At 38.4% G+C, this 24321-nt stretch overlaps 1 non-coding gene across 1 annotated transcript; it reads left to right on the forward strand.

The window, feature by feature from the left end:
- Positions 1-4640: 4640 nt before the first annotated feature.
- On the forward strand, positions 4641-4747 carry LOC117279801 (small nucleolar RNA R71). Its single transcript, XR_004510222.1, has one exon. It is a non-coding gene; the product is annotated as a small nucleolar RNA R71 (small nucleolar RNA).
- Positions 4748-24321: the final 19574 nt, after the last annotated feature.

Raw genomic sequence — 24321 nt, forward strand, 5'->3', positions numbered from 1 at the left:
ATGGGGTAAGTGATTTCTTCACATTGTGAGTTAAATACATGATTTTTACATGGATTCAAGCATTGTCCGGGTGACAAGGTGACGAGAGCCCGTAGGTAGCTATATTCATGTTATTGTCCGGGTAGGCTTAGGTTCACATCATGCTATAGCTGTATTATTTGAGCTGTCTCTCGCCTATTAAATTCCTCTGTTTTACATTACTACTTGAGACTAAACTTGTTATTGTAGAGACTTCACAAGTTCATGATTAGTCACCGAATAATTCTACTCCTCTTACGGCATGTTTCCGTGATATATATACTTCATTGAAAGGTTTTTGTTAAAGAAATTACAACTCACACGTTTATTCGTGATTGGGGTCAAGGACCCATCAAAGCTTCTTACTCTTATGGGATCAGACCGTTCGCCTCGGTAGGAAATTGTATTTCACTCTTATGGGATCTGGCTGTTCGCCTCAGTAGGAAATTGTATTTCACTCTTATGGGATCGGGCCGTTCACCTCTGCAGGAAATTGTATTTCACTCTTATAGGATCAGGTCGTTCGCCTCGGCAGGATTTATATACCACACTCTCATGGGAGTGGACCGTTCGCCTCGGCAGTTTAATAGATGTATCTATGGTTCGGGCCATTTGACCCTCAGTAGTGCAGAGTTTAAATTCTTATGTTGGATCGGGCCGTACGCCTCGGCATTTCCTATATCATATCCTCATGGATTCGTGCGTAAAATTTGGCAAAAAGCCAGTATGTCTGTGAGTTTTCCCGATTTGAGTTATGACAATCTATCTGATGAGATCCACTATATATATATGCGCTCCAGTTAAGGAGGGGATTTCTAATGGAGAGCTTGAGTTCCTCGTATAGAGGGGGAATTTGTACCACGTGATTTGTTACTTGTTTATCTCATTTATTTACTCTGCCTCATATTTACTTATCTCTTCACTGCACTTGATATTATTGGACCACTAGTGAGTGTCTATGTCGACCCCTCGTCACTACTCCTCCGGGGTTAGGCTAGATATTTACTGGGTACATGTTGATTACATACTCATGCTACACTTGCTGCACATTTTTGTGCAAGTACATATGTGACTAGTGGCCTTGTGAGAGCAGAGGCGTGTATGCATACGGGGACTTACGTGAGCTGCATTCCACATTACGACCCACAGCCAGCAGAGTCTCCTTCAGAGAATTTATATTTTTCCTGTCCAAATTTGTATTCCGGACAGATGCTGTATTTTAGTTTACATTCCTAGTTGATGCTCATGCACTTATGACACCGGCTTTTAGGGTGACTATGAGTTGTTTTGTATTGAAATTTGTTAAAAATATTATCATTTACTCTGTAAATTTCATCTTCTACTGTTTAATGGAAGGAAAAATATGATTTCAAAATATTAAAAATGAGAACCAAATCAAGTATTTATTTTTGGCTTGCCTGACAGTGGTGTCCGGCGTCTTCACGACCTTAATGGATTTTGGGTCATGACACACTATGAAATTAAGAACAATTAGGAACTCAAGATAGAAAGAATTCACTCACTCTCAGAAATAACATTCATATGCCACAAAAGATGCACCATAGGCTTGCCCGTAGTGTACTACTTAATTAATCGAGCCCATTCAGTCACAGATCAAGTAGAACTTTCATTGGTTGTAATGTAGGCTGCGGGATGGGTATGATACATTTAGATATAAGAGTGACTACACCTCCCTAAGGACTTTAATACATACATTTCATTATTCAAACCCCACACTTATGTCAAACCATAATTCTACCTTCACATCAATATACATTAACTCCCTAATTATTTAAGCGCAATTACATCAAGACTCACTACTATCAAAGAACAGTTTTCACAATCATACAACATTTTTTTCTTTTCTTTTTAAATTCATGTCGCTCTTACTTTTTCAATACAATGCATCTTTCTCCTTATTTCATTAGTTCCACTCAAAAGCCAAACCAACCATCCCACACTTCAAATTTTACAAAGTTCATAACAAATTCAAGTGCTCACGAGAGGTATAAGGTTCAAATAGATGGTCAATTCAAACAAATGGGTAAGGCTTGTAATGTAGTTGCAAAAGGAACAGGATTACATGCTCAACGGAGTTAACTAAGATACATAACAATTAGGTGGGCAAAAGAATATAAATGGCTCAACAAAGAAACGCCTAAATCACTTCCAAGACTGAATAAAACTACTATTTCACTTTGTAAACACACGGGGCAAGTTCTAGACATCAAATGCAATGCACAAAATAACACAAAACCTCACACACACATGGCACATAACCCATTCAGGATCGGACTCATCAAGACACTCTAGTCAAAGCAGTTAAGCAAAGTTAAGATCATACAATTTAAGGTGCTTATACAAGAGTAAAGAACTAAGCCTAAGCATCACAACTAAAGCACTAACCATTTTCAAGGCATAATAAAGTTATGAGATATTGCTTTCATTTCAAAATCATAGCATAATGTTTTCTACTCCTAACAAAAATAAAAACTAACTATACCCGGTTCAAACAAAACCATTGGAAAAGAATCGCGGCACAAAAAAAAAACCAAGGGGAAATTAATATACTACCTACAAGAGAAAATCTTTCTGTCTTTTTCTTTCAACTTTAATCCCTTAAGAAACCTATCGAATGATATCCATCGTCGGGAAAAATCAAAGTTTTTTCACTTTTTATGGTTTTTTTCAATTTTTCTATCTCTAACTACTACAATGAAAACTACACAAAAACTAAACTAACATATATACATACAACATACAACTATCCCCCACCCCCACACTTTAAGTTGTGGCATGTCCCCATGACACACAATTAAAAAGCATAAGATAAAGGAAACTTCCCTGAATATTTAGTCGAGGTCAGAGTTGAAGTCGGGCTCCATTCCACGTGCCCAAACCAATGCACACATCCATGCAAACAACTTCTTCTCAGCCTTCTTGGGGTACACCCCACACTTATCCTTCTCAATCACTGGAGCCTTATCTCTTGAACTCTTCACCTTCCACTCAACACTTGCAGCTAGCTTCTCCTTTTTAACCACTGTTTCTACATTCATCTCAAACGTTACAGTCTCCTTACCCACTCTAAGCATGAGTCTTCTCTCGTGTATACCTAAGATTGCTCTACCCATTGCTAATAATGGTCTTCCTAAGATAAGGGGGAACTCTTTGTTCTCCTCCATATTCACCACTATGAAATCTACAGGGAATGCGAACTTATCTACCCGAACTAAGACATCTTCAACTATTCCCTCAGGTATCAAAGTTGTTTGGTCTGGCAACTGCAAAGATATTAGTGTTGACCTTATCTCTCCAATTTCATTCTCCAGCTTCCTGTAAATAGACAAAGGCATTAAATTAATTGAGGCACCAGAATCACATAACGACTTGTCAAAATTAATAGTGCCTAAAGAGCAAGGTATAGTAAAACTCCCTAGATCTCCACACTTTTGTGGGAGTTTGTTTTTCAATATTGCACTGCAATGCTCTGTGAGCTTGACCACTAAGGTCTCTTCTATCTTCCTCTTCTTTGTAAGGATCTCCTTCAAGAATTTGGCATAAGCTGGCATTTGGGAGAGCACTTCTGTGAATGGCAAATTTACATTAACCGGTTTCAGCATATCTAGAAATCTCTAAAATTATTTATCCAGCTTTTCTCAATATAGCTTTTAGGGAAACGGTAAAGCAGGCATGTGCTTGCTCTCTTTATGTTCCTCGTTTCTCAAATTTCTTCCTTCTTCTTTTTGTCAGCTCCTTTATTGCCTTTCTTCTTCTTATCAACTTCATTTTTTAGCTGCTCCCCACTTTCTTTTTCAGGTACCACCTCTTTTTGGATTAGCGTGGGATCTTTCAACACTTACTTGCTTCTCAAGGTCACAACATTCACTTTTTCTTTGGGGTTTCTCTCAGTATCAGCTGGAAAAGTACCCGGGACTCTCTCGGATAACATTTTTGCTATCTATCCCACTTGTCTCTCCAAATTTCGAAACCCAGTGCCCAATTCTTTGATAGTTGCCCCGTGAGCATCTAATCTCTCATATGTCTTGACAATGAAAGACTTCATTAGATCTTCTAGCCCAGGCTGAGTGGAATGTTGAGGCTAGAATTGCGGCCTCTGCTGATTTTGGAAGCCTGGGGCTCCTTGTCCCCGGAATCTGGAGTTTTTTTGTTGCCATGCATTTGTAGTACCCCCAGGTGAACTCCATGAAAAATCGGGGTGCTTCTGACCCATTGCATTAAACTTATAATTCTCCACAGCATTCACTTCGTCAGTTAAGGCTTGGCACTCATGAGTAGGGTGTACTCTTCCACAAATATCACATGCTACATGAGTTTTACTCTATATCGAAGCTAAGGTCAGCCTCCGTATTTCTTTTGCAGTTGCATCAAGCTGCACATGCACCGATGTGTTAGCATCAACTTGGTGAACACCAGTTGATCTTCTTCTTTCAGCACTCTCCGAGGGCCATTGATTTGTATCTTCAGACAACTCATCTAGAATTGTGACTATATTCTCTGGAGTCTTCTTCATCAACGGGCCTCCAGCTGCATTACTTAACGTTCTATGTGAGGCCGGTGTCAATCCATCCCAAAAATTCTGGAGTTGCATCCAGAGTGCAATTCTGCTATGTTGACACTTCCAGACTAATTCCTTAAACCTTTCCCAAGCTTCAAACACAGTTTCAATATCCTTCTGGCAGAAGTTATGGATTTCTCTTCTAAACTTGCCCGTCTTAGCTGAGGAAAAATATTTATCAAGAAATTTTCTGGTCATCTCCTCCGATGTTCTAATTGATCCCTGGGGCAAGCTTCTAAGCCACTGCTTTGCATCATCTTTGAGTGTGAAGGGGAATGCCCTTAAGTAAACTGCATCTTGTGAAACACCATTGTATTGAAAGGTGTTTATAATCTCCTCGAAGTCTATCAGATGTGTGTTTGGATCTTCATTCATCTTCCCTCTGAATACACAACAATTATGAAGGGTTTGGAGTAACCCTTAATTTAACTCGAAATTGTTAGATGCAACTGGAGGGGGTCTAATACTTGATAAACCTTGGTTGTAGACTGGTCTAGCATAATCACCAAGTGGTTTTCTAGCCCAAGGAGGTATATTTCTGAACTGGTCTGCACTTAAGGGTTGATTTTGAGCAATTCTCCGAGCCCTCTCCTCTTCATAGACAAGTTGTGCATTTCAAAGAGCAGCTTCCTCCGTATCTCGTGCAACTTTTTCTCGTTGTTGGGCTGCCTCTCTTGCAGCCAAATCCACATTATTGTCATCTACAGCCATGATTTCTTCGGTTAAGGATTGCCCAACCTTTTCTATATCCTCGGGGAGATTTCTTTCCTTCCTCAGCTGTCGCAGTTGTTTCTCAATTTCTGGTTCGTATGGTAGCACTTCCCTCCCAGAAGATTGAGTCATGTACCAATCTAACCTGTAGCCTGCGCACAATCAAGGAACACCAAACATAAAAAGGGAAAAATAAAATAGAAAGAAAAATTCCTGAATTAGCACTACAAACTATTTCCAACACTATTTATTGCCAATCCCCGGCAACATCACCAAATTTTGACGAGCTTGAAATACACACTTAAATATACTCGCTAGTCGAATATAGTATAATATAATATCATATCCACAGGGATTGGAGTTAAATAATATTATCGTAGTTTGTAGCTAGATTGCTATCCAAGATGATCAACAATTTAGATTTATGTGATTAATAACTAAAATTAACTAAGAATCTAAAGCTAATTGACTAATGACAAACGAAGCAAAAGTAAGCAAGGAAGTTATCAGTGGGAGAAAATAGGGGTTGATTGGATATGTGCAAGATAATTATTGGGATTTAACTCTAGTTAATTCACTTCAAATGTTTAAGTGAGTCTCTCGAATTCACTCAATTATTAGTTCAAACGTTTAGCAGAAACTCCTTTCTCGATTAAGTCTCAACCTCACAATAAGAACCAATTTATGCTCGGTGAAGATATGCATGACTTCGTAGTGGATTGGTCTTTAGGAGAACCTCTTTCGATTATCCTCCTAACTAGGTTTAATCAACAATTCAACTAGCCTCTTTCGATTACTAAGAGGAATTAATGAATTTAACCAACAAGATAATGCAAGGATATCACAAGTTATACCTCTCTCAATTACATGAACATGTGAATATAGATGCAATTATTAAAACATCCAAAACGATTCAATGCATAAAAACTAGAGTTATATAATCCGCAAACAAATATCAATACACCAAATCCATCAAACCCTAAAGGGATCTACTCCATAGATGTGGAGCAATTTATCACAAATATGTTTAAAGTAAAGGAAAATATAAAACGATCCAAACTCGTTCATGAGTGAGGATTGAATGATGAACTCCTTGTGCTTTTGCTTCTCCAACTCCTCCTTAGCCTCCTTAGGTCTAATATGTGTCCAAAGTCCTTAAAATAACATTTTTCCAAGTATTTATACCAAGTAGGGTCGGGCCCAGACGAAAGCACCTTCTCCTACGCGAAATAGGACAAATACTTTGTATAAATTGCACAAGCACGCCGCATGGGGTGACGTTCCATGCGGGGCATTAGTGGGGATTTCCAGAGAGTTGTTTCTGACGGGCAGCATATATTTTTCACAGGCGCGGCGCACCACGCGCCTCCCCACGCGTTACGCTAGTGTTGTTTTCTAAGAGTATGGATGTTTCTTGACTTTTTGATATCCGAACGTGGTTTTTGACCCCCGAACACGATCCTGGCTTCAAAGCTCCAAATAGTTCGAATTCATTCCATGACATCTACATAGCTTGGAATCACTCCTACAAGGTATAAACACACAATTAGTGCAAAACACTAGCTATTAAAGCTCAAACTCAATTAAAATAAAGTAAATTAGAGTGAAATAAGCGACTAAACACGAGATTATAGCCTACCATCAACTGTGCTCAAACCGCAAAATCCAGGAATGCCTAATACCTTCTCCCGGATTATCAAAATTTCTTACCCGGTCTTCTGTGTTTCACTGACTTAAAGAAGACAAAATTTCCTTGATTTGGGATTCTAAAATAACTGGGGACTTTGGACACCATATTAATTATTCCAAGTGGCGACTCATTAAAATAAAATAAATGAATCCCATTTCAATAAAGTCACTTTAATTGGATAAAAACTCCTTTCCCCCGTAAAAAGGAGGTGTGACAACTCTTACCCAAAGGGTCATCATCAGCAATGTCAGCTTTGTCATTAGTCTCTAAGCTCACTGCACTAGGTGCCTTTTTAATGGCAGTCACCCATTACAAATCAACCGCTAGCTGGTCTATTATAGGATCATCTACCTCATTGTCGTATGGAACCAAATTCTTCATGTAGTCCATATATATCTCACATAGGGTAGGAATAAGGTAAGGGTGCACCTCCTGAAATATAGCATAGATGGAAGTCATTAGGCAAGCAATACAAAACAATAGACACGAGGTCTATGATAATCTCCTACTTTGGTTGATTCTAATCTACTGGTGGAGTGGTATCGTACTCCCTATCTTATCACACCAGGGTCATCAACTCTCTGCTTAAAGGGATCCCAATCAGGGTCAGATGCCACTTTCTTGTTGTGCCATCTCAACATCCTTGGCAGTGGCATCGGTACGACATTTGATTTATCGGCACTACGACCAAATAGCGGAATTATTTCGTATGCCCATGCCTACCTTTTTTCATGAACCAAAAAGTATTAATTTATGTCTGCAGTAAATATAATAATAGTACTCAACTACAAAGAAATTATGAGAAGATGTTTTTAATACTTACCATGAATGCCCATGGGAAGCCATACAGGGCATAACTAGTCGATTTGGACTTTTTACTAGAGATATTGTTTTGCTTCCTCTTGATCACATAAGATTTGTACATTGGCAACATGTCCTTCTTCAAGTACTCAATTGTAAGTTCAAAACACTCCTTGCCCCATGGATATTTCATGAAAAATTCCAGATTGTTAGCCATACGAATCCATTTATTATCGATGCACGCTATGTTATCCCTTGCAAGCAAGACTGAATGGAAACACCATACCAATGCAATCTTAAACCTCTCGATTGTGTCAAATCTCTTGGACTTCAACTCTTTCAAAAGCAGCTCTGTATCCACCCCTTTCCTGCTAGACTGACAAACTTTGTCCCAGAATGCTTGGCCATTATCCATAACTTTCTTCATAGCTTCTTTACTGTTGGCCATTATCCATAACTTTCTTCATAGCTTCTTTACTGGGTTTGGCACCACAGTTCAATACAGTCATCATAGCAAACTCCTTCAATCCAAAGTTAATAGGATAGTCTCCAACTAAAAACCACAACTCATAATTTTTCGCGCAATAAATTCGACGAATCAACAAGGAATGGACAAGTTGTCCATTGAATTGTGTCTAGTGCTCGAAAAGTTTTGCAAACTGTCCAAAACAACTACTATTAAATGTTTCCATCAATTTGATTGTTCTAAGTTTATCCTTGAACTCATGGAATACATTGGTCCTAGACCTCACACTTATCTTGGCCGGAAAACGTCTATGATATCTTAGAAAAGTCCTGAATTTGTATTTGGATGCGTCGATCGCCCTTACAAACACGGGAATTAACAGAGTATCCTGGTCACCTTCAACTGCTACATGTCTTTCACTTTCCAGTCCATCTTCACCATCTTCGATTTCTTCTTCTTCTTCTTCTTCTTCTTCTTCTTCTTCTTCTTCTTCTTCTTCTTCTGCTATATCACTGCCCTTTTCTTCTTCGACAGTTATTTTTTCAGAAATATATTCTTCCATTTGAGTTGCATTTATCTCCAAGACTTCTTCCTCCTCATCATCAACATCTTCTAATGCTAATGTCACGACCCAAAATCCACCTAACCTAACCTGTCAGGTAAGACCATTAACAACTATCTAATTTAAATGAGATTTATTAAGAAAAAAATAAAAATACAACTTCTTTTATACAAGAATTTTCCAAGGACTGGTAGTACAAATCATGAGCTTCTAAGATTAGAATTTACAAAGCTGGTATGAAATAAATACATTATCTGTTTGAAATGTACATAAACATATTTTTTATAAATCTAAGGCTACCATAAACAAGAGGCGGCTATAGCCGGAATGCAAGCACGTCTTCAAATCCAGCTCTTGTTGACCACAGCAACATCATCATCCAACATCTGCCCGCAAGGTGTAGAAGTGTAGTATGAGTACAACCGACCCCATGTACTTAATAAGTAACAAACCTAACCTTAGGTTGAAAGTAGTGACGAGCTGGAACACAGGTCGGGGTCCAACACCAATAGCAAACAACAATTCATAACAACATAATGGAAGTAATAAAAGAAGTAGCTCATAGATAAAATGCTCAACTCCTTCAAAATTCCAGAAAAATAGGCCTGCTTTTCAAGTATATCTGTGAAAGCCCAAGTCCTTTACCGAAATCACCAAATTTATGAGTAAGTTTAAAAACTGTGATTTTTCCCAAAAAAAAAAAATCTTGCAACAACAGATAAGATGTTTCATTATCAAATGGCATGAGAAAAATACATCTCTATGCCTACATGTCAATATGAAGGTGAAATCATGAATGACACCAAAAATCGAGTAGCATGAGGAAATGCAGCTCTATGCCTGTATCTCAAGTACGCATGTCAAATGCAATACATCTCAATGATGACTCATGTACTCACCCTCTCTCAGAGTACTCAATATCATTGACTCGTATTCTCACTCATCTTGCTCAATACTCAACACACTCAGTCAATCAGTAGTGTACATGGCAGATCCAGCACAAACATAATAACTGCTAGCAACTGCGCTCACTTAGGGTGTACAGACTCCGGAGGGGCTCCTTCAGCCCAAGCGCTATAATCCGCACGGACAACTCACGTACTGCACGAACAACTCATGCGCTATAGTATCAATATCTGGATTCGCACAGATAACTCACGTGCTATAGTATCAATATCTGGATCCGCACAGACAACTCATGTGCTGCACGGACAACTCACGTGCTATACTATCAATATCTGGATCCGCACGGACAACTCACGTGCTATATTATCAATAACCTCACAATCAGGCCCTCGGCCTCACTCAGTCATCAATATCCCCGGTCTCTCGGGCTCACAATATCATGAAACTAGCCCAAAATGATAATATGATGTATCGATAAATAACAACAAAGACTGAGATATGATATGCAATGAATGTATATGAGTGAGTACAAAATTACAATTTAAACATATAATTCAACAGCAGAAATGACCTCAGTGGGTCCCAATAATACCAGCATTTGCCCGAACATGATTTCTAACATGGATCACAGCTCAATAGCTCTAGTACATAGAGATTTCATGGTTACATATAAGATCAGGTAAGTACATAGTACCACAGAAATAACAGAGTCACAATTCACACGGTGCACGCCCACACGCCTGTCACCTAGCATGTGCTTCACCTCAACACCAAACACATAACATGTAATTCGGGGTTTCATACCCTCATCACCAAGTTTAGAAGTGTTACTTACCTCGAACAAGCCAAATCTAATACCGGGCAAGACACGCGATGCTCCAAAAATGCCATCCCGCGCGTACCGACCTCCGAACGACTCGAAACTAGTCAAAATCAACTCAAATACATCAATTAATGCCAAAGGAAACAAACCCAATCAATAAAGGTCAAATCTTTAATCAAAAGCCCAAAATCAACCCAAAAGTCCAACTCGGGTCCGCGCCTCAGAACTCCACGAAACTTATAAAATCTGATAACCCATTCAATTACTAGTCCAACCATACTAGTTTCACTCAAATCCGACTCCGTAACGACATTCAAAACTCAAAAACTCACTCTATGAAGATTTAGGCTAAAATCCCTAATTTTCTCTTTTAAACTTATAATCCAATTACCAAAAATGAAGATAAAATCACGAAATATAATCAAAACCGGGTGTAGAACACTTACCACAATCCTTGTGATGAAATTTGCCTCCAAAATCGCCTCAATCCGAGTCTCACATCCCAAAATATGATAAAAGAACCCAAAACCCAGATATATAGCTTCTGCCCAGCATTTTCACTTTTGCGAACAAAGGGCCACTTCTACGGCGTTGCTTTTGCGAAAAAATTCCCGCTTCTGTGCAAGCGCAGGTGCGAGATAAGACACGCTTCTGCGCACTCAACTGCTTCTGCGATCACAACTTCCGCTTTTGCGCACACGCATGTGCGCTTCTTCCTCCGCATCGGCGATGATCCCAAGCCAAGCTTCTTTCGCTTCCGCGACAAACTGTCTGCATCGCCGGACTCACATCTGCGTCCATTCTTCAGCAGATGAGGAAACACCATAACCAGCAGCCTTAGCCAAATGCAACATGCGATAAAATGGTCCGAACCTCGTCCGAAACTTACCCGAGCCACTCGGGACCCCGTCCGAATATACCAACTAGTCCAATAACATAACGCGAACCTACTTGAGGCCTCAAATCATGCCTAACAACATCGAAATGACGAGTGGCACCTCAAATCAAACTTAAATGAACTTTGAACTTTCAACTTCCAAAACCTGCGTCGAAATATATCAAATCAACTCGGAATGAACTCAAATTTTGCACACAAGTCCCAAATGACATAAAGAAGCTATTCCAATTCCCGGAATCACAATCCGATTCTGATATAATCAAAGTCAACTATTGGTCAAACGTATGAACTTTCCAAACCTTCAAATTTTCCACTTTCGCCAATTAGTGTCGAATCCTTCTAGAATTATTTAAATGCAAATTCGGGCATACGCCCGAGTCCAAAATCACCATCCAGACCTAACAGAACCATCAAAACTCCATTCCGGGTTCAAATTCACAAAAGTCAAACTTGGTAAACTCTTCTAACTTAAAGCTTCAACAATGAAATTCATTCATCCAAATCAATTTCGAATAACCAGAAAACCAATATCGACGATTTTCACAAGTCATAATACATCATACGGAGCTACTCATGCTCTCAAACTACCGAGCGAAGTGCAAATGCTCGAAACGACCGATCGGGTCGTTACATCCTCCCCCATTTAAACATACGTTCGTCCTCGAACTTTCCTAAGAGTCGTTCCAAAGCCATCACATCGCCGTGTAACCTTACCATGCACATACTCGGGGGTGATCCCATGTCACCCTTTTCCATATAGGCCTGACAATGCAACATAACTTAAGATCATTACTCCAACCTTAGCCCATAAACCACAGAGTCCAATTCCCAACATCCAGAATTTCTATAAGATCTGAATCTCGCATCTACACACTGTATAAATGTGAACAAGATGTATTAAGCCATAACCATAACCCAAGATGAAATCATATGATATACCACATAACTCAAATGCTCATAGCAATAATTCCGGCCACAATAACTGCTCGAAGCAAACCCGCGGTAGTAAACCTCGTATCAAACAAAACCTCGTTCTAAAACCTTCGTACACTGCCAATGATGGAAGAAACATGTAGAAACTCATAACCACTTATTAGATCAACAAGCCAAGGAGCTCCCTCTCCTTCGACAAGAACTAAAGCCAAATTTCTAAGCCTATCAGTGACATTATCCTTGCAAGTATACCGCAAGCAAATCTGATAGCACCCATTCTAGGTCCAGTGACCTTACTTTATCAAATACAGCCTCCCTACTGACATGTCACACCAATTCAACCAAGAGCCATAACCCGTGCAATCCGTGCACCAATAAGCAACAATTCAAATGTACCCCAAAAAATGGAAAATGACTCAAACGAGAGAACCATCCCACAAGTTCAACAAGTACCACCACAACCGGAATGCTAGGAAGCCATCTTACATAGTAGAACTAAGACACACGAATCTAACACAAAGGATCATATCTCAACATAACTCTGCTGCAATGCGTCCCATCCAAACACTGGTCCATATGAAATACCTCAAGCCACCATGCTCAAAATCAACAACCACGCGCAATTTGATGCCTAGTACCAAAAGTGCATGACCATAAATACTGAGAAGTAAACAACACCATACATCATAACCGGACAAGGCCATAACCAAGGCGCAATCAACCATTCTGCACCCCAATAACCATTCCGCTCGAATTCCACTATAAGGCCCCAAATAGAACCGCACCATATGTGCATATAACCAACAAATCACAACCCCTCATAACATAGAGGATCAACACATAGATCATATTAGAACACGAATAATCTCCACTATAACTAAATGGCACATCCCTCAACAATAGCAGTACGAAGTTAACCAATCTGACCCGGTGTAGAATACACATCCTCATTGGGCCTACCAATGGACCCCAAATCAATTCTGGTCACCCACAAATAGATAAATAACCCTTCGAAAGTCCACAATGACAGGATCATAACACACACTATTCTCTGGCTAGCCTTGGCCACTCTTTTCACAGTCCACATCCACGAAACAATCTGCTCCTGAGAACTCCTAGTCTCCAAATCCGTAGAACACACGAATCACTATATCTACTCCCAACTCCACCACTCGAATGTCTAATTCATCTATCATACACGATCACCCCACGAGGAATACTTCTATAATTCTTCCGTGCTACATAGCAAAATGTGGATAACAGTAGTCGATAAACTAGGCGAGTATCTCAATACCCAATGAAGCATCCGTAAATCAACACTCAGTGCGCCTTCTGAAATGCGCACCCTTCTCAGGAATTACCAAGCGGTTATAACATTCATCTATATATCTGAAACTGTCCATGCTATCCAAAATTCATGACCTTCCCTCCAACTATGAACCGTGACCTTGCATATGAAAAACTCAATCCTACACAACACAACGTATCTATCATGCCATTGACGAGCGCAAAACACACAGTTAAATATGCTCGCTAGTCAAATATAGTATAATATAATATCGTATCCACATGGATTGGAGTTTAATAGTATTTGCATAGTTTATAGCTTAGTTGCTATCCAAGATGATCAACAATTGAGAATTATGTGATTAAAAACTAAAATTAGCTAAGAATCTATAGCTAATTGACTATGACAATCGCAACAAAAGTAAGCAAGGGAGATATCAATGGGAGAAAATAGGGGTTGATTGGATAGGTGCAAGATATTTTTTGGGATTTAACTCTAGTTAGTTCACTTTTAATGTTCAAGTAAGTTTCTCGAATTCACTCAATTATTAGTTCAAACGTTTAGTATAAACTCCTCTCTCGATTAAGTCTCAACTTCACAATGTGAACCAATTTAAGCTCGGTGAAGATATGCAAAAGTTCATAATGGATTGGTCTTTAGGAGAACCTCTCTCGATTATCCTCCTAAGTAGGTCTAAACAATCATTCAACTAGCCTCTTTCAATTACTAAGAAGAATTAATGAATTCAACCAACAAGATAAATGCAAAGATATCACAAGTATGCCTTTCTCGATTACATGAACATATGAATATAGATGCAACAAATAAAACACCCAAAACGATTCAATGCATAAAAACTAGAGTTAATATCCATAAACAAATATCAATACACCAAATCCATCAATCCCTAAAGAGAACTACTCCATAGAAATGGAATAATTCATCACAAGTATAAAGAAAAACATAAAACGATCCAAACTATTGTCTTGAGTGAGGATTGAATGATGAATCCTTTGTGCTTTCACTTCTCCACCTTCTATCTAGCCTTCTTAGGTCTTAGATGTGTCAAAGTCTATAAAATAACATTTTTACATGTATTTATACTAAGTAAGGTCAGGCCCAGACGAAAACACATTTTCCTACGCGAACTGGGATAATAACTCGGTAAAAATTACACAGGCGTGCTGCATGGGGTGACACGCCACGCGGGGCGGTTATGGAAAAGTTCAAAGAGTTAAAATCTGTCAGGCAGCCGGATAATGTACATGCTTTTTGCTTCGATTTTGACATCCAGACATGGTATTCGACCCCCGAACGCGATCCCGGCTTAATCCCTTGGGCTTTTACTCAGACTTTAAAGCTCCAAATAGCGCAAATTAGATCCATAACATTTACATAGCTCGAAATTTTCCTACAAGGCATAAAATACACAATTAGTGCAGAACACTAGCTATTAAAACTCAAACTCAATTAAAGTGCAGTAAATTAGAGTGCGATAAGCAACTAAAACATGCAATTATAGCTACCATCAATACCCCACACTTAAACCATTGCCCGTCCTCGAGCAATCAAACTACACTTTATAACGACACGACCTTTTTAAACAATTCTCGTAACTCATCATACCAAGAATATTTAAAATAGACTAAGCACAATAGTGTAACATCCTAGCCTCAAGATTTGACTCAAAAGCACCACGCATTATTCACAACCTGCTCACTTACTCTAACATAGAGGTCAACGACATTACCTTCTTTCGTGAAACATGTGCCCTCACATAACAATATAGAGTAGTTCCACACACAATAAAAGTTAAGAACAATTAGGAACGCAAGATAGAAAGAATTTACTCACTCTTAGAAATAATATTCATATACCACAAACGATGAACCATAGACTTGCCCGTAGTGTACTACTCTACTAATTTAGCTCATTCAGTCAAGGATCAAGTAGGACTTTAATTGGTTATAATATAAGCTGCGGGACGGATAAGATACATTTAGATATAAGAGTGACTACACCTCCCTAAGCACTTTAATACATACATCTCATTGTTAAACCCCCACACTTATTTCAAACTAATACTCTACCTTCACATCAATTTACATTAACTCCCAACTTCTTTAAGCACAAATACATCAAGAGTTACCACGTATAAATGAATAATTTTCACAACAATACACTATGTATATTTTTTCTCTTTTTCAATTTAAGTGGCTCCTACTTTTTTCAAACAGTGTACCTTTCTCCTTATTTCATTAGCTCCACTCAAAAACCAACCCAATCACCCTACACTTCACCTTTTATAGAGTTTATAACAATTTCAAGTGCTCACAAGAGGTAAAATGTTCAAATAAATGGTCAATTCAAAACAAATGGGTAAGGCTTGTAACGTGGTTGCCAAAGAAACAAGATTACAGGCTCAAAAGGGTTAACTAAGATACATAACAATTAGGTGGGTAAGAGCATATAATTGGTTCAACAGAGAAATGCCTAAATCACTTCCAAGACTGAACAACACTACAATTTTGCTTTGCACACACACGGGACAAGTTCTAGACATAAAATGCAATACACAGAATACACGAAACCTCACACACACATGGCACATAGCTCACTCCAGATTGGATTATCAAGGCACTCTAGTCAAAGCAGTTAAGAAAAGTTAAAATCATACAATTTAATGTGCTTATGCAAGAGTCAAAAACTGAGCCTAAGCGTCACAACTAAAGTACTCAATATTCACCAGGTATAATAGAGTCAAGAGATATTGCTTTCAATTCAAGACACAACACAAGGTTCCCTACTATTCTACCAAACCAAAACTAACTACACCCGGTTCAAACAAAAACCTTGGAAAAGAACCGCGGCACAAAGAAAAACCAAGGGGGAATTAATACACTAGCTAACAAAATAAAATCTTTTTCTTTTTCTTTCGACTTTAATCCCTCAAGAAACCTGCCGAATGATATGCATCGTCGGGAAAAATCAAATATTTTAAATTTTTTATGGTTTTCCAATTTCTTTTTATCAAACTACTAAAACTAATAAACAAAAACTAAAACTAATATACATACATACATACAAATATATCCCCCACCCCACACTTTAAGTTGTGGCATGTCCCCATGAAATACAATTAAAAAGCATAAGGTAGAGAAAACTTCCCTGAATCTCTAGTCGGGGTTTGAGTCAAAGTTGGGCTCCATCCTTCTTGCCTGAACTAGTGAACACATTCATGCGGACAGCTTCTTCTCAGCCTTCTTGGGGTGCACCCCGCACCTATCTTTTCCACTCGTTGCAGCCTTTTCTTTCAAACTCTTCACTTTCCACTCTACACTTGCAGCAGGCTTCTCCTTTTTCACCCCCATCTCTACATTCATCTCGAACGTTATAGTCTCTTCACCCACTCTAAGCATGAGTTTTCTATCATGTATATCTAAAATTGCTCTAGTCGTTGCTAAGAATGGTCTTTCTAAGATTATGGGTATCTCCTTTTTCTCTTCCATCTTTACCACTATAAAGTCTACTGGAAATACAAACTTATCTAACCGAACTAAGACATCTTCCATTATCTCCTCGGGTATTATAGTTGTTTGGTCTGCCAGCTGCAAAGATATTGGTGCAGACCTTATCTCTCCAAGCTCATTCTCCAGTTTTCTGTAAATAGACAGAGGCATTAAATTAATTGAGGCATCATAATCACATAAAGACTTAACAAAATTAAGAGTGCCTAACGAGCAAGGTATAGTAAAACTCCCTGGATCTCCACACATTTGTGGGAGTTTGTTTTGCAAGATTGCGCTGCAATGCTCTGTGAGCTTGACTACTGATGTCTCTTCTATCTTTCTCTTGTTTGTCAGGATTTCCTTCAAGAACTTAGCATAAGCTGGCATTTGGGAGAGCACATATGTGAATAGCAAATTTACATTAACTTGTTTCAGCATATCCATAAATCTCTTAAATTGCTTGTCCAGCTTCTCTCTATAAAGCTTTTGTGGAAAAGGTAAAGCAGGCATATGCTCGCTCTCATTAGATTCCTCCCTTCTTGAAGTTTCCTCTATCTTCTTTTTCTCAGCTCCCTTCTTGCCTTTCTTCTTCTTATCAACTTCAATTTTCAGTTGCTCCCCACTTTCTTTTTTAGGCACCACCTCTTTTTGGATAGGGGTGAGATCTTTCACTACTTGTCCACTTCTCATAGTTATATCATTTACCGTCTCCTTGGGGCTTCTTTCAGTATCAGCTAGCAAAGTACTTGGGATCCTTTCAAACAATATGGTGGCAATTTGTCCCACTTGTTTCTCTAAGTTTTGCAGCCTTGTGCCATGTTCCTTGATAGCTGCACCATGAGCATCTAACCTCTCATTTGTCTTGACAATAAAGGACTTCATCAGATCTTCTAGCCCAGGCTGATTGGATTGTTGAGGTTGAAACTGTTGTCCTTGCTGATTTTGGAAGCCTGGAGCTCCTTGTCCCTAGAATCTGGAGTTATTTTGTTGCCATGTATTCGTTGTACCCCAGGTGAACTCCATGAAACATCGGGGTGCTTCTGGCCCATTGCATTGAAGTTATCATTTCCCACAGCACGTACTCCCTCAGTTGTGGCCTGACACTCATGAGTAGGGTGTCCTCTTCCACATATATCACAAGTTGCGTGATTCTCACTTTGGATAGAAGCTAAGGTCAGCTTCCTTATCTCTTTCGCCATGGCATCAAGTTGTACCTGCACATATGTGTTAGCATCAACCTGGTGAACGCCATTCGCCCGTCTTCTTTCAGCACTTTCAGAGGGCCACTGATTTGCATCTTCAGATAATTCATCAAGAATAGTAACTATCTCCTGTGGTGTCTTTTTTATCAAAGGGCCTCCAGATGCATTACTCAATGTTCTACGTGAGGCCGATGTCAAACCATCCCAAAAATCCTGGAGTTGCATCCAGAGTTCAATTTCACTATGCTGACACTTACGCACTATCTCTTTGAACCTCTCCCAAGCTTCAAACACAGTTTCAGTCTCGTTCTAACATAAGTTATGGATCTCTGTTCTAAACTTGCCTGTCTTAGCTGAGGAGAAATATTTATCAAGAAATTTTCTGGTCATCTCCTCCCATGTTCTAATTGATCCATGGGGCAAGCTTTGAAGCCACTACTTTGTATCGTCTTTGAGAGTGAATGGGAATGCCCTTAAGTATACTGCATCTTGTGACACACCATTATATTTAAAGGTGTTCATAATGTCCTTGAAGTCCATCAGATGTGTGTTTGGATCTTCGTTTGGCTTCCCTCTGAAGACACAACAATTCTGAAGAGTTAAGAGCAACCCTTGCTTCAATTTGAAATTGTTTGCAGCCACTAGAGGTGGTATAATACTTGATAAGCCTTAGTTGTAGACCCACCAAGTGGTCTCCCAGCACCGGGAGCTATGTTTTCGAACTGGTCTGGAACCAACGGTTGATTATGAGCAATTCTCCGAACTCTCTCTTCTTCATAGACAATTTGAGCATTTCGAAGAGCTATCTCTTCAGCATCTCGTGTAGCTTTTTCTCTTTGCTGGGTTGCCTCTCTTGTAGCCAAATCAACATTATCATCATCTCCCGCCATAGCTTCCTTGGTTGAGGATTGCCTAACCTTCTCTGTATTTTCGGGGAGATTTCTTTCCTTCCTCAACGGCCGTAGTTGTTTCTTGATTTCTGGTTCGTAAGGTAGCACGTCCTTCCCAGAGGATCGAGTCTGTAGCCTGCACACAATCAAGGAACACCAAATGTAAAAAGAGAAAAAAAATATTCCTGAATTAGCACCACAAACTATTTCAAACACTATTAATTGCCAATCCCCGGCAATTAGAGTGCGATAAGCAACTAAAACACACAATTATAGCCTACCATCAGCCATCATATGAAACATACGAGAATATCATAATCAACTCTAAGTCACAAGAAGAATACATACCCGATCAGTCAAAAACCTTCCATTTGTTCTCATCAAGGAGAAAATAACAATACGGAACATGCTCCTTACGCCGGTAGGAAATATCCATCCCAAGCCATGATAGAAACCATCGAGAACTCTTCGAAACTCATTTGCCCATAACCAGACCATCAGAACTGAGTCTCTCTAACTCAAGCAAGCCACGCAGGTTGCCAAACCCAAGAGTATTGACACCAAAACACCTGTAGAGCCTCACCACATCATAAGTACCTAAAGAACCGATCATATCTATTACCTTGTTGATCCAACCTACTACTAAGCTGTACTATTTCTCTGAGTTCCGTCCGAATTATCCTCAAGTTGACACTCTTTATTGCCATAATACCATGAGCCTCAAACAAATCTCACCCCACGAGATCCTAGAATAAAATCACACCGCCCTAAGGCCCACAAGTCACTATATTCCCTCTCAAGCACCCCAAAAGTACCACAACCGAGACACTCACTCTGAAGAGACCTCCTATGAATCTAAAGTCATTTTCTTCACCTTCCTGATGCTGAAATGTAGAATCCATAGCAATATAGAAATGACACAAGTCTCGACACCATTCAACTTAAATCTCAGATTCTAGCCATATACAAATCCGCAAAATTCTCAATTGCTACATATTAATCTTGAATCCATTAGAACCTTCTCGAGAGTCATCCATTCTGCTCAAATCTCAATTACACCGACCAAGCGGGCCGAACGACCTATGCCGCATTAGCACAACAACACCCAAAGAAGTGACCCCACCTTAGCTGTAATACCCCGAAAAATTTTGAAGTACTTAAGTGTAAAGTCCGGTAAAATTTGCAAAAGAAAATAATATTTCGTGGTGCCGAATTGGGCTTACATGTTTGAGGATTCAAAATTTGCTCGAACTTTTTGGGTTGAACAATGCACCAAAAAGTAAAGGAAAATGTTTGGCAATGAAATGCATTTCTGCGGTCCATTATGCGACCGTGGAATTACTCTGCGGACCGCATAATGGCCGTAGAGTGAAGCAGTTAATTGGGCCAGTGGGAATCAATTATACGGTCGGCTATGCGACCGCATAACTGTTATGCGGAGCACGCGACCGCAGAATAGTTATGCGAACCGCATAGTGACCGCAGACACAGGCAGATTTTTGGTCATTTTGAATACCAATTATGCGACCGATATGCGGTCCGCATAACCATTATGCGGTCGCATATATGACCGCAGTACCTGTTCCGGAGCTTTATTTTTGGGTTTTTAAAACCCGGCCCTATTTCGTTAAATACACATTTTGGGCCATTTTTGAGCTATAATCTGACATTTTAGAGGGAGAGAGAATGCCCTAGAGTGAGAAGGTGTCCTTCAATAATTGTTCTTCAATTCTTGCCCAAGTTTTGGAAGATTAAGAAGGGAAACTCACTAGGTCTTTATCCTAAAGGTAAGATTTTACACCCTAACCCTCAATTTTGAATTTTTGTCTAGAAATGAGTAATTAACAAGATAAGTTTTGGGCATGGGAGTTGTTTGTTATAAATGCATGTGTTATCAAGAGGTGTAGGAAGATTGTTGAACTAAGCATGGTAAAAATTGGGTTGTGGGATGATGGAATTCTCCATAAAAGGACCTTGAAACCCTAGGCACACCTAGTGTTTGATAAAATACTCAAATGAGCTAGAACCATGATCATCTTCCTAATTTTGATTCAATTTATTATATTTCTATAATAGATTGAAGTTGCTAAGAATTTCAAAACAATTAGAGTGTATGGAAGCTCAAGTGAGGTATGTTGGCTAAACTCTTCTCTTAGAATTAAATCCCACGAAATTCATGTAAATTATATAACTCCCGAGTGATTCATTATGAAATTGGCTATTAGAGTAAGATTGGGTTGAAAGATATATGTCAACAAGCATCTGTCACACCTCTTTTTTCCCGCAACCCTTATTACGAGGTTGAGTTAGAAGAGTTTTTCCAATTAAAGTGACGTTTTGAAAAGGGATTATTTATTATTCAGAGTCGCCACTTGGAATTGAGTTTTGGTGTTCCAAGTCACCTTTTATTGAATCCCTTGTCAAAAGGAAGATTTGACTCCTAATTTATGGTCTACGAAAATAGAAAACTGAGTAAGGAATTCTGTTGACTGAGGGGAAGGTGTAAGGCACCCCTCGAGTCCCGTGGTTCTAGCACGGTCGCTTTATTGACTAATGTAAGGCTTAAATTAATTTTTAGCTATTCTTGTATTTTATTGATTATGGCTTATTTATTACCGCTTAATTAATTATTAATATTTTTTAATTATTTGGACCAAGATGCGATATGCACACAAGGTATTTCTTTGAAGTTAGATATTAAACCAAAGTACGGAATGTACACATGGTTAAGATTTAATTATTTTAAATTGAAAGGTATAACAACGCGGGAATGCGCACATGATCCTTTTATTATTTAAGAATATTGATCCAAGATTCAGGTATGAACACATGGGCTAATATTTAAAGCGCGTGTAAAGCTCTTCTAGCTATTTTAGAGTTATTTTAATTTTTTGAATTAAATGTAAAGACATGAATTATGGATATGGAATTGTTGCACTATGGTTTAGCTATCAAGTCGTCCACACTTGTATAACCAGCTACAACTTAATAAACTTATCTTTTGAATTAACACTAATTACAAGTAGAGGGAAAGAATGATAATGGAGTGAAAACTAACCACTTAAAGGATTATAAAACTATTAAAAGTCAACTAAAACAAAGTTTGAAATTAGTTTGGCCAAAGGATAAAACTAGCGCTAGGAACTAACTCAATTTGACTAAGTTATTTTGATAAGAAAACGAACTTTACTACACCAAATACTACAACCCCAAATGCATCACTGTTACCATTACATAGACCGAAACTCATTTAGTCCTAATTAAACTTGACAGCCTAATTAATTCATAGTAAATACTTATGCATCATCTTACGCAAGAAAACATAACACATTAATCTAAGCAATGTTAGGAAATGAGCTAGCCAACAAAGATCCAACGTATCACATGGCATGGCATAAAATAAATACTAAATCAGTGAATGAGAAATGAAACAGATAGTCGATAATCCAAATTTACGAATTAAATATGCTAAACGAGACAAGAACGAAATAAGCACACCATTGTATATACATATATATGAAGAAAGGCAGTGGAACACAATTATATTTTATTGCCAAAAGAACACAAAGGAACAAAAATAACCAAGAACGTTTTCTTTATTAATTAAAATGTGATGAGAAAAGAACCTCAATGAACACTGGTGCAAAATATATAGACAAAAAGAAGCTTCTTGCGGACTAAGAAACTCCAACGTGACCTCGACTCTTCCTCTCGACCTCTGCTGTTTGTTTTTTTTTCTTTTCTATTGTTGCTGGGTTTCTAATAATTTGAAGGTGTCTTTTCTCTTTTCACTGTTGCGGCTGCCTCACTTTAGCTACTCCATCTCGTTTTTCTTTCTTCTCAATTTGTTTTTTTTTCGTCTGTCCTCCCATTTCTATAATGGGGTTGTGTTTTATATATATTGTGTGTGTGCGCGCAGATGATGGAGATCGTGGGATGTGGTGAGGATGTGAGGGGTGTAGGGTGAGAGTAGATCATGGGGTTAGTTAGACTAAAAATGGGGATTATGGGATTGTTTATCTTTATTAAATCAAATTTTTACGTTTGTTTTATTTAGTTTACTTTTGTTTTATATTTTATTTTAAAAGATAAATTAAATTATAAAGATAAGAAGATTAACCAACATTTCATGTAAAATAGGAAAATTAAATATTTACATGTACTTTAAGTGATACTAAGAAAAATTCCATAGCTTACTTATTAAAATTCTAATTAATAGAAATCAAATATATATATATATATATATATATATATATATTTAAATTTTTTTATTTTTTTTATTTTAGAAATAAAATTTATACTCTAAGAATGTGATTATATTTTGTAGTTTTCTTTTTAGTAAAACCTATTAAGAGTAAGATAAAAGTTTAAAATATTAAAATTAGACCTAAAAGAAATATTTACACTAAAATAGTATAGAATTTGGATTAGGTGTTCGCAGCATCCCAAATGCTTTATTTATATTATGTTACCAATTGAGAATGTGTTAAAATATGGGCTGTGCATTAATAATGTTTCGACTTTAAGTCAAGTTCAAACGAAGGCTATTATGCCAAATTTTGTGAAATATCTCTATGTGCCTTAGACTCTAAATTGCTCACATGTGTACTACACACCTTGATTTGAATTGTGTTTGTTGTTGATGATGATGATGATAATTGAAATTGAAAAGGTGAGCATGAAATACTAAATATGGCCAACATGCCAAGAATGATCTTATAATTATGGCCATTAGTGCCAATGAAATGAAAAGATGTGAAAGTAATATGAAATGCGATGATTGATATAAAAAGGTTGATGTCTCGAATAAGACAGCCTAGCCGGTCGGGTCGTGATCGGACACCATGTCGCACACATAGTGGTGATTGTGCTGGAAATTGTAATTGAAATTATGATTGTGGTCGATGTCCCTAATGGATAGCCTAGCCGATCGGGTCATGATCGGACTCCGTGTTAAAGACGGTGGTATTGATATTGAGAGTAATTGTGTTTGATGTCTCTAATGAGATAGCCTAGCCAATCGGGTCGTGATCGGACTCCGTGCT

The sequence above is a fragment of the Nicotiana tomentosiformis genome, chromosome 12, assembly GCF_000390325.3.
Source record: "Nicotiana tomentosiformis chromosome 12, ASM39032v3, whole genome shotgun sequence".
Classification (NCBI taxonomy): domain Eukaryota; kingdom Viridiplantae; phylum Streptophyta; class Magnoliopsida; order Solanales; family Solanaceae; genus Nicotiana; species Nicotiana tomentosiformis.